The 16,220-nt window shown below is 39.5% G+C and overlaps 1 long non-coding RNA gene across 2 annotated transcripts in view; it reads left to right on the plus strand.

Annotated features, from left to right (window-relative positions):
- LOC132014252 (uncharacterized) overlaps window positions 1-16,220 on the plus strand; it is a 59,921-nt gene that overhangs the window by 26,860 nt on the left and 16,841 nt on the right. The window contains exon 3 of one of the 2 annotated variants that reach the window (XR_009403261.1): window positions 7,314-7,625. The exons of the other annotated variant lie outside the window; for it this stretch is intronic. This is a non-coding gene — a long non-coding RNA (uncharacterized LOC132014252). Of the gene's footprint in view, window positions 1-7,313; window positions 7,626-16,220 lie in introns of those variants that run through there. 2 annotated transcript variants of the gene reach the window in all.

Genomic DNA, 16,220 nt, shown 5'->3' on the forward strand with positions numbered 1-16,220 from the left:
AATTGCCTCAGGGAAAACATGCGCCTCCAGCATGAGGGCAAAGGGCATTCCTGTCTCTCCTTCCCAGCCTTCTTGTCAGGACAGATTGCAGATCCTGATACTTGCTGCTGCTTTGAGGCAGATCCTTTCGGACGCCTGAGGAAAAGATGCTCCTTACTCTGCTTGAAAAGTTTGTTAGCCTGACTGACAGGGCTGCTGGTGAGGGACAGCTACAGTGTGCAGAATATCAGCCAGGGTTCTACCAGAGACCAGAACCAACAGGACACTGGAGACTCTCTGGCAGGGGCTGGAGCTGCTGACCACAAGTAGGATTTCTTCCTCCCAGAAAATAAACTTAGTTTTGCTTTTAAGGTTTTTCTTCTGACTGGAAGAACCCCTCCCAGATTATTGAGGACTATCTCCTTTACTTAAAGTTGACTGACTGCAGATGTTAACCCCATCTACAAAGTACCCTCACAGTACCACGTAGACTGGTGTTTAATGAAGGGTTTATTAGCCTAGCCAAGCTGACACACAGGCAGTCACAAGAAGCATGAACAGAGGCTTGAACACATGAACACGTGAACAGGGGTCTGATTCCCTCTCTCACCAGGTCGGGCCCTGAGCCCCTGGGAGCTCCACACCAGGAAATGCACAAGATTGCTGAGCTGATGGAGAAGCTGCTCTTGGTCAACTCCTCTCCTTCTAAGACAGGAGAGTGCCAGCCTCTCCTCAAAGGAAGGCAGAAGGGACTCATTATCTCTATGTTCATGCAGCCTGATTTGGAAATTATAATTCATCAAGTTCATGTAATTAATGATTTTAGAGGGAAATCTCGAATATCCACTCCAAAGACTAGTGGGGGCAATAGAAGTCTAGTCATGACATAACTCTGTGTTTCCAAATATAATTCCAAAATAAGTTCAGAGGAGCTCTACTTCCATGGGATAATAAAGGTGCAAGGTGGAGAGTCCATGATCAAAAACATTTTAAGAAATTTTGGGTTAAAGTTAAACATGTTTCTTTACAGAAAAACTGAAAAGTCTCCTTCACAGGTTAATGTGAATAGGGACTCTTGAAAGGGGCTGTGGTATGCAGTATTTCAAACTGACTTGATTAGGCAATCAAATTTTTGCTGAGCACATTTTGAGTCTAGTGTCTCATGAAGAACTTTGGGAAAAGATGTTATAATCTATAGTGTTGGCCACTGAGAATACAGATGGGATAAAATTTTTTCCAGATTCTCTCATGCCACTCTCACTGCCATCTAGCCTCACTAGCTTCTGTACAAAAGTAAGTTTGTAGAAGTTATTGAACGCCCAGCCTCATTCACTGGATGTCCATATGCGGCAGGTATTATGACCAGTGGTGGGAACATGGGATTGTTCAAGACTGACACAGACCCTCATCTCATGGAGCTTATGTCTTTCTCTAGACATGTGTCCCCTCCTCAGCAAGTGGCCCCCCGATTCCTCAGCTACTCTAGATGGAGCTCCAGCAGACCCATCATCCACTCTGGTGCATAGGTTAAAGGATTATAGAAATGAGACCATGTATCCAAACAAACAGTCTATGCCTTGGCTGGAGGAAGAGAAATGCTAAGAAAAATCATATTTATCTTGCCAGAGAGCTCGATCAAAACCAGAAGAAAGAGAATCCTTTCATGTGGGGTGGGTAGTTTGGCAAAAAGCAATGCCTCTAGGGCTGATAGAAATAAAAGGTGGCCAATCTCCCCTTCGTGCTGCCAGCATTTTCTCTTGACAGCCAAAGACATCCTTGACTGAAAATCCTGAATATGGGGAGATTCAAATAACTAAAAAAAACTCAGGTTTTTCACAGCGTATACAGTTAAAAAGCCAGCCAGAAAACCCCATATCTATGGTTCTTACTTCTAAGTTTCTCATTGGTCTTTCTTTGCTGAGGATAATTTTAGTCAACGTGAGACACTCTACTGTGGGTCTTAAAAAAAAAAAAAAAGAACCAGATTGGCTATCTTATGCTGGACGGAGGATTCCTTGGTTTGCCACACCCCGTATCTTACTAGTCAAGCTCATCTGAATCAGTTGTAACATAGCTAGCCAGTGCTTAGTTGTGAGTACAACCGCAAGCTTTCTAGAGTGGATATCCTATTCTGGGGAGTGCTAACTGGCAAGGAGGAAGTGAGTCTCTAAGGCAATCACGGTGAGGGGAATGGGAATGACACTGGGGGCTGTCTTTTCTATCTTACATTTGACATCAATTAACAAGTTTGTATTAAACATTCATTTTATGTGAAGTGTAAAAGAAAGGGACATTAAAGTAGATCAGATATCTCAACAGCAGAAGTTTAACTCGAAATGGGAAAGTATAAGTGGATATTTCCTCAAGTTGGAATTGGTCATGGACCTGAAAATTATTCCCTTTATGTTTATTCTAGTGTCTAGCCTCTGCCCTTTCTCGGCCCCTTTTCTGTAATGCTTCCATTTGGCTCAACCATACTCCATTCTTAAATCAGTTCTGATGAGGTCACTGAGCAGGTTCAGTATCCTTGGCTTATCAGGTATTGGGGCATGACTTAATCTTGTTGTTATGGACTGTTTTGGGGATGAGTACTGACCTGCCCATTCTGTTCTAGCTTCCCCTTAATATTGTCCTCCCATTGATCTCTACCCCATCCCACCTTGATGTTTAAATTTTGACATTTTTTTCTTCTAGATCTCTTTGGACTCTGTAAAAGCTCTTAACTTTGTAGAAGCTGGTCCTCTACTGAGTCAGTTTCCTCAACCAAATTCTCACTCAGCCTGAGCATGATTGAACCAAGTGAGAGAAAATTTTCTCTGTGGGTCATTTGTGACCATATGAAACTTTGTAAATGCTCAGGGCCAGTCTATGTGCGTTCAAATCCTGGATCTGTCATTTACTTGCTGTATAATCTTTAGGAAATCACTTAATCTCACTGGGCCTCAGTTTTCTCATGTATAAAATAGATATATAAGCTCATAACATTGTTGGTAGGATTAAGGAATGGCAAAGTGTTATTACTGGCAAATAATGGTAAATTAATGATAAAACAATATTATTGTTACTAATATTATTTTTCTGGTTGGTCTAAGGGGACTCTCAGTTCAATGGGGACAGAATTCATCAGTTTGGGTTCTTTTCCTAGAGAGTAGCAGGGAAATGTGTATCTCGATTGCCAAACCCACACTGGTATTTTCTATTGGCAGAGAGTTCAAGACTGACCCTGAACATGTTCCCCCAAATCTGCTATACTAACTTTGGAGTTAGGAGTTGAAACACAGTCCACTCTAATTTTGAGTGCAAAGTAATGACTCTCACCATGGCATATCAGACTCCACCACTGATACATTAAGCAGAGGTTTAGGCAAGGCATGTAGGCAACCTCTTACCTCTTTTACTGCTGAAACACCGCTTGGCTGAGTACCCCTCCCCACCTTTGAACCCCAAGCTTTGAACTGTTGCCTAAGACTCTCACACCTTTTCTTTAAAAATACTTCTTAATTTGACTGTTACCCTTGGGGAAATATACTTGCCAAAAATTCCAACAGTAACTATAGGCTGAGATCCTGGGAGTAAATTAGTGTTGAATTTCTGGGCAATTTGCCCTAAATGCTAATGTATAAAAATGCACCTGGATAAGGACATTTTTCTTCTGAATCACAGATTCATGGCCCAATTTTTACTACAAAGAAGAAAAGTGCTACTTTTTAAAAAGCTAAGTTCATTAAGTAGATAACCACTACAGAGATGTACCCAACCTGAAGGCTGAGACTTGGTGACATCACCGTTGTGTCCCTCACAGCTCTAGGCCAAGCGCCTTGAACTTTGTTGACACTCCTCATGATATGGTATGCTGAAAAGTGGATATGTACTGGAGGCGTAGAATGTTGGGTTCAAATTCACGTTCTGCCACTTATCTACCAGAGGTGGGGTCTCAACTAAGTATTTAACTTCTTTGAGAACCACTGAGGAAAATAATGTAAGTGAAGCACCTGACATATTCTCTTCCATTGCTGAACGTTATGTAATTGAATCTAGAATTTCTTCCCAATTCTGGGGGCCCTCCTGGGCTTTTGAGAAACTTCTCTTGCAGTGCTTAGTTTCATAAACTTTTCTCAAAATCCTTGTTATTAGAAAATAATTCATCCGGTATAACCTAATTTTTTTAATCATAGAGATAAATCACATTTGCTCTTTTGCTGCTCATCTAAAAAAGACTAATTATTATGCCTTTGGTAAAAATTAGCCACTTTTTAAAGTAGAATATAAATATTCTTAAATTACTTTTGTGAAATCATTAAATCCTTGTAACAGATGTTAACTTTTTTTAGTAACTTTTTACTTCATATCCTTTGAAAATTCTCAATCCAAGCTTCCAGGCAAAAAACCCAGATTACTCACCAAGATAGATAATCAGATTGGAATCAACTTTTCATAGGCAGATAGTATAAACTAAGAGATGATGGATTCTGGGGCGCCTGGGTGGCTCAGTGGGTTAAGCCTCTGCCTTCGACTCAGGTCATGATCCCGGGGTCCTGGGATCGAGCCCCACGTTGGGCTCTCTGCTCGGCGGGGAGCCTGCTTCTCCCTCTCCCCCTGCCTGCCTCTCCACCTGCTTGTGATCTCTTTCTCTGTCAAATAAATAAATAAAATCTTAAAAAAAAAAGAAAAAAGAGATGATGGATTCTAAGGGAAAAGGACCATGGTCCCAGAATTCCACATCCACCAAATTGTCATTCAATTGTGAAGACGTAAGAAGACACAGAAAACATGCTACCTACATAGCTTTCATAAAAACAGTTACTCAGGAAAATACTCCAGCCAAATGAAAAATAAATCAGAATAAAGAAATCAAGAAGGCAAGCCAAGGCATAAAAGATAGAATGGTGAGTATGAAATTCATAGTAACTAAGAGATAGTGTCACTGTTAGCTTAACACAAATTTTAAGGATTTTTTTTTTTATGCCAGAGGAGACAGATTATAACAATAAAACAACCTGTAACTAAATTAAAATTTCAGTTTACTTCAATGAAGGCTAAGAGTTGGGAGAGGAATTAAAATTCTGCTGAAATTCTGATCTTGTGGTTGTGTGGAGATAGCTTATAGATTTTGAATAATTCTTGACTTTGATAGAGAAAGAGAAATTCAGTTATATTTGAAATAAACACAAGCTAATAAAGAAGAAAGGAAGCAAAAAGCAGATATAATAAACTGAAGTACAAATTAAGAAGGCAGCAAGAAGACTAGGTCAGTAGTAAGAATATATGAGTGGGCAGAATGAATGTGAATGAGTTCCTTCCCTTCCCCGCACTACTCAACACCACATGCACACACTCATGAACAAAGGCTTTCCAAGTAGGTGAAAAAGCAAGATCACTATTTTCCAATTTACAGAGACTACTTAAAAGTAAATGACAAAGAATTATTTTTAAAAAGAGACATGAAAAGATATATCAGGTAAATGCATACAAAAAGAAATTAGGGGTGAAATAAAAGAGAAAGGAAATATTTGAGACAAAATACACTAAAAGAACAGAGGGCCTATTTTAATATTAATAAAAGATGAAATCCACTCAGAACATATAACCTTTATGCACTGAAAAGTGCTTTACTGAATTGAAAACTATTTGCAAGCACTATGGCAAAAGAAAATTTAGAAAAGTTAAAAAAATTCTTACAAATTAGTTAGAAGTCAACACTGTAAAAAAATACTAACAGGTAGTTTATAAAAGAACAAATACAAATGTCCATTAAACATATGGAAAGGTTCTTGACCTCTTTATATTCAATGAAATGCAGATTAAGGCACAGTGATATATTTTTCACATATCCAATTGGTAAAGAATTGAAAACACAGTTATGATAGTTTGTAAGGATATGGGAATCAGTACTCTCAAACAACTTTTGGTGGGAATGTGGACTGATAAAATATTTATTTTTGGGGAAGTGTTTGTCAGTATTTATGAAAAATTTTAAATGGATCCATTTCTAGGAATTTATCCTACAGACACATTCACACACCTGTACAAAGACATATTTATAAAGATATTCAGTATAGCATTATTGGTAGTAAAGAAAAATTAGAAATAACTGATGTGTTCTTCAGCAGAAATTAAATTTTAAGACTCCCCCTATGATAGAATACTATGCAGCTATTAAGAAGAATGAGGTATTGGGGCACCTGGGTGGTTCAGTGGGTTAAAGCCTCTGCCTTCAGCTCAGTCATGATCCCAGGGTCCTGGGATCGAGCCCTGCATCAGGCTCTTCACTCAGTGGGGAGCCTGCTCCCCGCCCCCTGCCTGCCTCTCTGCCTACTTGTGATCTGTCTGTCAAATAAATAAATAAAATCTTAAAAAAAAAAAAAAAAAAAGAAGACTGAGGTATGAAATGATATGGAATGATCTCCATAACATTATGGGGAAAAAAGCACAAATGTCATAGCAGTATATATGTGTTCAGTGTTGTACTTGGTGTTGAGGACACAAAGATGAATTTGGGTACAATTTATTTTTGGAAGGCCCTTACCATGAAAAAGATCAGTGTACCCTTCGTAGATAATTCAAAATGACCATAATGCTAAACCGTGGGGAAATATGAAAGTACAACAAAGGAGGCTGTTAACAGCATGAAGTGTTTGAGGATGAAGAACACACATCCAAGGAATTCTTGGATACCAGCTGGGAGTCCTACAATTCAACTCAATTCTGACACTATCTACCTGGAGATAGCATTAGATCCCACAGATTACTGGCTAAATTCTACAAGACTGCCCTCCACTTCAGATGTTGCTAGATTTAGCCCAAGTTGTCACCTGCGCTGCTAATGGACCAGCTATAGATCAGGGTTTCCCATGACTCCCTCTTTGGATTTGGCTAACTGGGTAGAGTGACTTACAGAACTGAGAGAAACAGTTATTTACTAGATTACCAGTTTATTATAAAAGGAGATAATTTAGGAGCAACTGGGTGGAAGAGATACATAAGGCAAGATGTGAGAAGTGTGAAGAACTTCCATGCCCTCTCCCAGGGCACCACTCTCCCCATGTCTCCACATTTTCACCAACCCAGAAGCTCTTGAAACTCCCTCCCTTTGAGTTTTTTACAGAGGCGTCATTACATAGGCATGACTGATTAAATCATTGACGTTGGCGAGTGCTTCAACCTCCAGCCCCCTTTCTGCTCCCCAGAGGTCAGGGGTGTGGGCCTGAAAGGTCTAACCCCCCAGTCACATTGGTTGGTTCTGCTGGCAAGCAGCCTTCCTCCTTAGGTGCTTTCCAAAAATCATCTCATTAACATAACAAAAATCACCTAATTTTATTGCTCTCATTACTTAGGAAATTCCAATGGTTTTCGGGACTCTGTGCCAGAAGTGGGGATGAAGACCTGATACATGTTTCTTACTATAAGTCACAATGCTCCTTGGACTTATTGGAATATAGATAATGTGGGCCCACAGTTTCTTCTTTGGAAAGCATAAAAAAGTTTGGAGACCTTCATGACATCCAGGAAAAGCTTCAGGGACATGCTATGGGCTATGGCAATCCTCTGTCATCCACCCCCACTATGAGGTCTGGGAACTTTCACAGAAGATCTTCTTATCTTCAGGCAGAGGACTCAGTGCATTGTGTGTCCTATCTGAATGTTGTTTAAATAGTATTTTTTAAAGGAATAAAAGAATCTGAAATCACTTGACTGGCTTCTACCCCTTAGTGCATGGAATTTTTTGTCTCATTACACTTAAAAACCTTGAAGTTGCTCATTCCCTTGGTACCTGACTCATGGATAGCATCTGACTTTTTCATGTTTCCATGATTGGGACATATCTTGCTTTCTTTGTCTGAATGCCCTGGTTACTCCTTTTCTTCTTCAGTTTTCAGCTCAGATACAACCTCCTACCAGAAGCTGTCATAGCTGACCTTGCAAGTCTTGGCTGGTATCTGTCTTCCCATCTGGTGTACCACATACCCTGTTGTTTGGGTCTAGTTTGTTTGTGGGTCTGACTCTTCCACGAGGGTAGAGCTGTTTGAGGGTAGGCTGGCAGCCAGCTCAGGGCCTGATGTATGCTTAGTTCACGTTCAATAAATACTTTCTGAGTCATTTAGTTAGTGATTGAGTGAGCTAGGATACCTCTTTTCCTGAGATAGAAGTGAAGTGGGAGAGGAGGTGCGATGACATGGCTGATTGGACAAGTCAGGACAGAAGCAGACTTGCTCTAAGGCAACTGTTATCTCAGTGAAGGTTAAGCCACCCGCTGAGAGCAGGGGAGGCAGGGAGCTGGTCAGACCCTCGAGGAAAGTGGTAAAGGTTTGGAACAGCTGTTATGGAGAACGGAAATGGAGTAGATGAGAAACCCTTGAGGGCCCAGTTAAGACTGGAGTTCATAAATTTATAATGGTGCCCAGTAACATGAATATGTAATTTTCTCCAGAAGGGTTTAGCAGACCTAAACCAGAAATAGACAAAATAATGTTAGTTACTATTTATTCATCCCAGGATCTATGGTATATAATTAAAGTGCCCATTCTCTGTTCCTCATAGTGAAGTATGTGTTGAAGTAATTATTATTTCCATGATACGGATGGAAAAACTGAGGTCTGTGGAGATTAATAACTTAATAAAGTCATACAGCTGACAACTGGCTAAGGCATAAACAAACCACAGACTGATTCCAAAGGTAGTACTTTGTCTGAGGCCATGCCATTCCACTGTTGGTTCCATGAATCTGGCTGGGTTGAACTGAGTTGGCTTTGTCATGGTGAAGGCAGTAAGAGACAAAGGAAGCTAGAAAGGATAGAAAAGGTACTGGCTAGCCTGCTGCCATAGACTAAATGTGGCTTTAGGTGAGATGGTGTCTGAATCCAGGTGTGTTTGGAGGCCTCCCAAGTGACGAAAACTAACGGTATCAGCAATATCAAAGACTAGCTTTAAAAGTGTAAAGGACCAGGGCAAGGGCATAGATAGAAAGGCATGGTTTGCTTTTAGGAGACTTATTTGACCCAATTCCAGGTGATGTAAAAGCAAAAATGTAGCCATGGGAATGGGTGTGAATGAATCAGGGTTAAGGAGATTATAGAACTACAAGATCCTTCTGTGTTATTTCTTGGAAGGTCAATGCCTGCCAGTTTAGATGTTTTCAATATTTACTGAGTGAATAAGAGGATAGTCACACACACACACACACACACACACACACACACACACACCCTATAAAGTAATGGGAGTTCTTGTGCGGTTTGTGAGCATTTAACACTCTTTCATAATCCCCACTGTACCCATAATCAAATGAAGTGAAAACCCCAGTTTGCCATCAAAAATGAAAACAAAATGCTTCCCTGAAGTGACTGTCTGATTTTTGGAGAGAAAGTTACAGGAGCTCAAACATTTGAAACTCTTCTCAAGAGAAAAGAAAGTTCAGCGAACACAAGTTATTGTTATTATGGATGAGAAGAACGGTGATAAAATTGAGAAATGACAGTCTTCTGTATTTCTGTTGTTTTTTTCCTATCCCGTTACATGAGTTAACACCTACATGCTCGTTCAGCAAAGAAAGTACGAATAGTCTGTGTTTCATGTGTTCTACCAGGGACCCAGGCTTGGTCAATACTTCCATGCTTTAAAACCTGTAATCAAGACATAAAGTCTTATTTAAGCTAAGTCATGGTTATCCTTCAAAATGGAGTATAAAACAGAATCCTGATTCATGAATTAGTTCATTGTTTTTCCCTGCTGATGTTTGATTGTTAGGTATAACATACATGCATGCCAAGTGATGAGATGAAACAGCATGATGTAATCTTGCTGCGTTTCAAAGAGTAAAGCCTCCAGGGTATTGGTAAACACACAGCTAAACAGAGCTTCACAATACACTTCTGTGTTTTATGGTTCTGTCAAAATCAAAGGAAATGTATTTACTTTGGAACAAATAATTGTGGGAAATTTCTATAGTGTCCCTGTGGCTTGTTTTTCATGGTAACTAGAATTCCCTTTGGTGTGTGAATAACATTGTATAAGTAAGCAGTGTTGGACAAGGGACAAGATGTATTCCAGCCCTAATTACAGTATAGAGGAGTTTTACCCTAGGCTTCTTCACTTGTCAGGAAATAGCCATGGAAAGGTGCATTATTGTTCCACAATTAACAGAATTAAGGCTCTTAACTGAATATAGTCTTGGTAAAATATAAGAAAAAGGCAATTTCTCAACTCTCAATTCTTTGATCATTAAAACTAAAAGCTAGCCCAGGCTCTCTGTACTTTGTTCCCTTTGTGATTTTGCGGTAGAGAGGGTAACCTCCATGAGATCTGGCTATCTGGCTCTGGCATTTTCTATGTACTTGCAAACAGCATTCAGCTCTTTCTTGCTTTCCTATGTGATATGATGGTGAAGACATACTGTAAAGAAGTCCTTCTTAAGAATACACCCATAAAAGGGGCACTCTAAGAAATAAAATCTGTGATCCAAGAATTTTTAACACCCTCCAAGTCATACTCTCCTCCTACCTTTCTTCTAGTAGAATTAAACCATAACACTTAATATTTTTCTATATATATTTTTTTAATTTTATTTTTTCAGTGTTCCAAGATTCATTGTTTATGTACCACACCCAGTGCTCCATGCAATATGTGTTCTCCTTAATACCCACCACCAGGCTCACCCATTCCCCCAGCCCCCTCAAAACCCTCAGTTTGTTTCTGAGTTCACAGTCTCTCATGGTTTGTCTCCCTCTCCGATTTCCCCCAGCTCACTTCTCCTCTCCTTCTCCCCATGTCCTCCATGGTATGCCTTATGTTCCACAAGTAAGTGAAACCATATGATAATTGACTTTCTCTGCTTGACTTATTTCACTCAGCACAATCTCCTCCAGCCCCATCCATGTTGATACGAAAGCTGGGTGTTCATCCTTTCTGATGGCTGATTAATATTCCATTATATATATGGACCACATCTTTATCCATTCATCTGTTGAAGGACATCTTATCTCTTTCCGCAGTTTGGCAACTGTGGCCATTGCTGCTATAAACATTGGGGTACATATGACTTTTCTTTTCACTACATCTCTACCTTTGGGGTAAATACCCAGTAGTGCAATTGCAGGGTCATAGGGTTGCTCTATTTTCAATTTCTTAAGGAATCTCCACACTGTTTTCCAGTGTGGCTGCACCGACTTGCATTCCCACCAACAGTGTAAGAGGGTTCCCCTTTCTCCACATCCTCTCTGACATTTATTGTTCTCTGTCTTGTTAATGTTTGCCATTCTAACTGGTGTAAGGTGGTATCTCAATGTGTAAACCTTAACACTTTAAATTTGTCTGAAATGACAAAGACTCATTCTTCAGACACTCTCAGATGTCACCCTGCATCGCATGAGGTAGAAATACAAATGTCCTTAGTTGTCTGAAACCTGGAGAGACCAGACAGAGAGACCACACCCTCAGTTTTCTGAAGGCTCAGTTGATTCTTATACTATGATTGAATGTCATTATTCTAATTATAAAGCATTTATATTGTGAAACTGGCAAGCATGGGGTTAATTGATGACACTAATACGAATATGTCAAGGCAGAACTAATGATACACTTTGGAAGATAAGAATGCATTAGAACAGATTGTCAGCAGAATCCCAGTGAAAGTGAGTCATAGCAAAGGTGTGGATAGAAACAGCAACATGTAAAAAAATTCCTAAAACTCATGAAAACATGTTATTAATCTTGAATTTCATTCTGTCATAGTTAGAAGAGTATATGTCATGGTCCTTGACTGCAAGGACTAGGGATTATAGACACATTATATCTGGATTCTAGCAATGTTTCCCCCGCATTTTTATGGCTTATCTTTCTTCAGAATAATGAAGGAATTAGTTCAATTGATTCATTGCTATTCCTGGGAACTACTTTTATAAATAAGGACTACTGTATGAACTCTAAGACTTGATATATTTCATCTCATACAAAATGGATTTCTATATTATTAATCAAAATGGTTATATAAAACACCATATACTGTCATTACACTCTAAAAATTAGAGTATTCCAGAAAAGAGGAAAAAGAACCCACATGATTTGTAATTTATATCCTGAAGTTTCTTCCTTTCTCTGAAAAACAATTAAGAACATTTTTTTTCCTCCTTCTAAATCAACAACACACAATTGTGAGAATTGGGTGGTATTTAATTCTTGTGAGCATGTCACTGAAAAGGCCTAAACCATTTAACCTTGGTTTCAAATTATTTCTCTAGTATCTTGTATTTTCCTTGGTGATCTGTGCTAAGTAAGGCATTCTTATTAGAGCCACATGGCTGGAAGGAAGATTGCCCAGGCATAGGGTGGTCAGGAAGTGGAAATCAATGAGTATAGGTTTCTTGCAAGAAGTTGGCAGTGATAAAAAGAAAAGAAAAGAGAATGGATGGTAGCTTGAGGGGTAGCGTATCAAGGGAATGTTCTTATAAGATGGGAAGAGAGACTGTAGCTTGCTTATAGCTGAAGTGGGGAAGGATCAGTGGAGAGGGAGAAAGGGAAGAATCAAGCCAATGATAATTGGTATGATACTTCAAGAAGATGAACTGGGTAAGATCAGTGTCACAAGCAGAGTGGTTAGCCCTGGAACCTATTCTGTTGTCTGTGCTGGGTAGGAAGAAAGGAAAAACGAATGGGAGTTTGGAGATATTTAAAAGAAGAATTGGGCAAGTTAAAAGAGCTGTCCTATGGCTTCAGCTGAGGTAATGTGGTGGGAGGATTTGGAGAAAGGAAATGATGTGGAATTGGCTTTGTAGGGAATGCAATGGGGTTTCACTGAATGAAAGTACTGTTGTGTAGAAAAAGTTGCCAGTTGAGGTTGGATTGGATTTAATGGAACTATTCAGTTGTAAATTATTGTTATTTTTATTTTTAATGTTTCTAATAATAGTTAGAGCCTTGGAAGAAGAAAATGTGACCATGGATGGTTTGAAGACTCAGGTTAGGGGTTCTCCAAGTAAGTTAAGACTGGAGAACATGGGCTAATAGAATTAATGGGACTAGATAGAGATACTAAATTGGTATAAAAGGGACCAACAAATAGTAAGAGTAGGGTGTGTTTTAGGAAATGGAAGAAAATGAAGGCAGAGAGCAGATTTCATAGGGATTCAAGGTTATCCTCAATGAGGGACATTTAAGAGTTTAAGATCTGGGAGGTGAGCAATTCCAAATTACAGATAACCAGATCTTAAGGGGAAAGGAGTTTCTGTTTGTAGAGCTGACAAATAGAAAAGTTGAGGTGATCAGGGTATGCAAGATACAGGGCTTAGAAGGGGAGACATAACGGGCATGGAGGTGACTGCAGGGTGTGAACTTCTGTTATATCGGTACTTATCTCCTCGATAGCAGTCATTATAATAAATAATGTTCTCTTATTATTATGTGTCTGCTTTCCCACCAGAATGCTAATTCACAGAACCTGAATAATGTCTTATTTACCTTTATATTCCTAAGGCACGATGTAGAGTTCCATGCACCTCTTAATACAGCATAATTGTTAAATACATGAGTAAGAATAAAATTCAAATCAGGTATAATTCATGAAAGAGCTAAGAAATAAGACAGCAAAAAAAATAGAGGAAAGTGATGTATATGGATGGTTTTGAATTCAGAGGTAAGCACATGTTGGGAGGTGACTGAACTAGGTTTGCAATTAGAATATGCTCATCTCAAAGGTGGTGCGTTATGGGATGAATGGTTACCATTAGAAGGGGTTGTAAGGGAAATGATACCTTCAGGGAAAAGCCAGCATTGAGGAGAAAGGACAAAATGCGTGTTTACACTGAGACAGAGGTTCCACAGGGAATGGGGAAGAGCCTGGTGGGGGTGCAGGAATTCATGTTGTGGAGAGGGATGGAGTTGAGCCAAACTGGAAATAGAGTATAAGAAGTAATCACAAAGTGTAGACATTTCCCTGTAGGGCAATAGTCCAGGAATAGGAAAGAGGAAGGAGATTGGGAGGCAGGCTGAAGATGCAATGGTGATTCTGACAGAGTTTGCTGAAATAATACTACCTAACATGGATCGAGACCTCATTATATGCTAGGTAGGCACTGTAAGAAACACTTTATTATCTCAAGGATTTCCACAGCAATAATATGAGCTAGATAACATCATTTCTATTTTCTGGAAGGTGAAGTAACCTTCCCAAGGTCACACTGTTGGACAGTAGCTGGCCTAGGACTCAAACCTCCAGCTCTTAATCATTCATTATGCATTCGGTCTTCAAAATAAACCCCCAAGTTCCAACAAGTAGTGTTGCTTTTTCACAGACACTTCCCATGTGTCATCCAGGGGTGAAAGTTCTAAGAAACTCAGAAGATTTCAGGCCCTTGTTCTTTTAGGTAGTAATCAGGAGAAGGACATTCATTTCTGTTCAGCCCACGGTGGGTGATCTTCAAAGCTCCATGGTGAGTCACAGCTTGGGAAAGCACCTCAAAGACAGAGACAATTGCAGCATATATAGATTATTGATTTCGTTTATTTTACTCTTCTTCAGAAAGGGCTAGGTAATTATGGAAAATGTGTAGCTTTGACAGAAGAAAAAAAATGCCTTAATAACAGACTAAAAAAGACAAAGGCATTGGTGAACTTCTGTGAAGAGGTGTGTGTGTGTGTGTGTGTGTGTGTGTGTGTGTGTTGCCGAATGGGAGAAATAACAGTTGTGTGTAGAGGTACAGGGTTTTGATAGTACGTGAGGCAGAACCAAGTGTTTTCCTGTGGTGACAAAACTGAAGGAAGCCTAAATTAAATACTCTTCCTTGTAAATCATGCCTCACATGTATATTTGAATGGGCTGTGTTGTGCTCAGCGAGAGGGCTGAACAAGGACAGAAGGGTCTGTGGGGTGTCAGGCATGCACAAGAGAGAGACACACAGTGGTCCAGTATCTGGGGGCTGAGTGAATTGGAGTGAATGGGGAAGGTGTAAATGCGACTCCAATAGAACACAAAGAACTTCGTCCAGGAACTCAAAAGGTTATCATGTGTGGGCCAAGAAGAATTCAGAATTGGGAGAATACTGTTAGGAAAAAGGTCACATGAATGTAGGCTCAGAGATGCTCTCCTGGTACCCTGGGTTATTTTCAGCCACATGGTGGTCCTCCCTCCTGGGTGTGTGGAAAGAGCTATTCACCCCCCAGTACCGAGACAGTGGGAGGAAATTTGGTTTGAAAAATAATTCATAATAAACTATATGAGACATTTTTAGTGTGTATTCTGGGAACATGTTGAGGAGTTTGCAACTCCTGCCATTTTGGCTTTCTCTCAACTCAGTGTATCTGAGTGCTGGTCAAGGGATCAGTTACAATCCACTCTGTGGCAATTCATGCATCTTGTTCACCTTAAAGATCTTTATTTCATAATTATTTGATACAATGCTAGGTAGTGCATATGACAATCTAGATCTACACTCTGCTACTTAGCAGGTGAAATGTGACTTTAGGTAGGTATATGAGTCTCCATTACTCATCTAAAATAGGAATAATCGAACCTACCTTCCAGTATTGTTGTGAGGACTCAGTGATCCATGGGCAGAGTGCATAGCACAGGGACTGTTGCACAGTAGGTCTCCAAGAAATGTTAGTTACCCTGCCCTTACCTTTCTCTCACACTTTGGTTTTGGTGTGAATTCTGATCATGTCTATTTGACTCAGTTGCTGTACGCCCTGTCAATTAGACATACTAGATTTGTCTTCTACCTCTAAGCCCTTCAGAAAAGAGGTTGATATTTTGATTGTTCAAGGAAATGTGTTTAGATCAAATGAATTAAGAGATGGCTATGTTGAAATCATTTTTACCATTATAAGAGTTAATAGGAATACCTGACAGAGGGGGGAAAAATCCATAGTTTTGTTTGAGAACCCGAGAAGACATAAAGGGAATGGTATTGAAACAGTTTTCCAAGTCACTGTGAAACTTGTAGATCACAACATTTTTTAAAATAACCACTTGGAAAAATATTTATCAGTATAATTAAAGCTAAATAGACACATACCATATATTTACCAACACTTTTACTCCTGGCTATATACTCAATAGATATGAGTACCTGTGTCCACTAGAGTACACATACAGGAATGTTCCTAACAGCTCCAAATTGAAAACACCCTGTATGCCTATCAACAGTAGAATGGATACCTAGTTTGTGGTATTTTCAACACCCAAATGAGAAAAAGAACAAGTTAATAATATATACAATATTGTGTATGAATCTCATAACGTTGAGTGAAAA

Source organism: Mustela nigripes, chromosome 1, assembly GCF_022355385.1.
Source record: "Mustela nigripes isolate SB6536 chromosome 1, MUSNIG.SB6536, whole genome shotgun sequence".
Lineage (NCBI taxonomy): Eukaryota > Metazoa > Chordata > Mammalia > Carnivora > Mustelidae > Mustela > Mustela nigripes.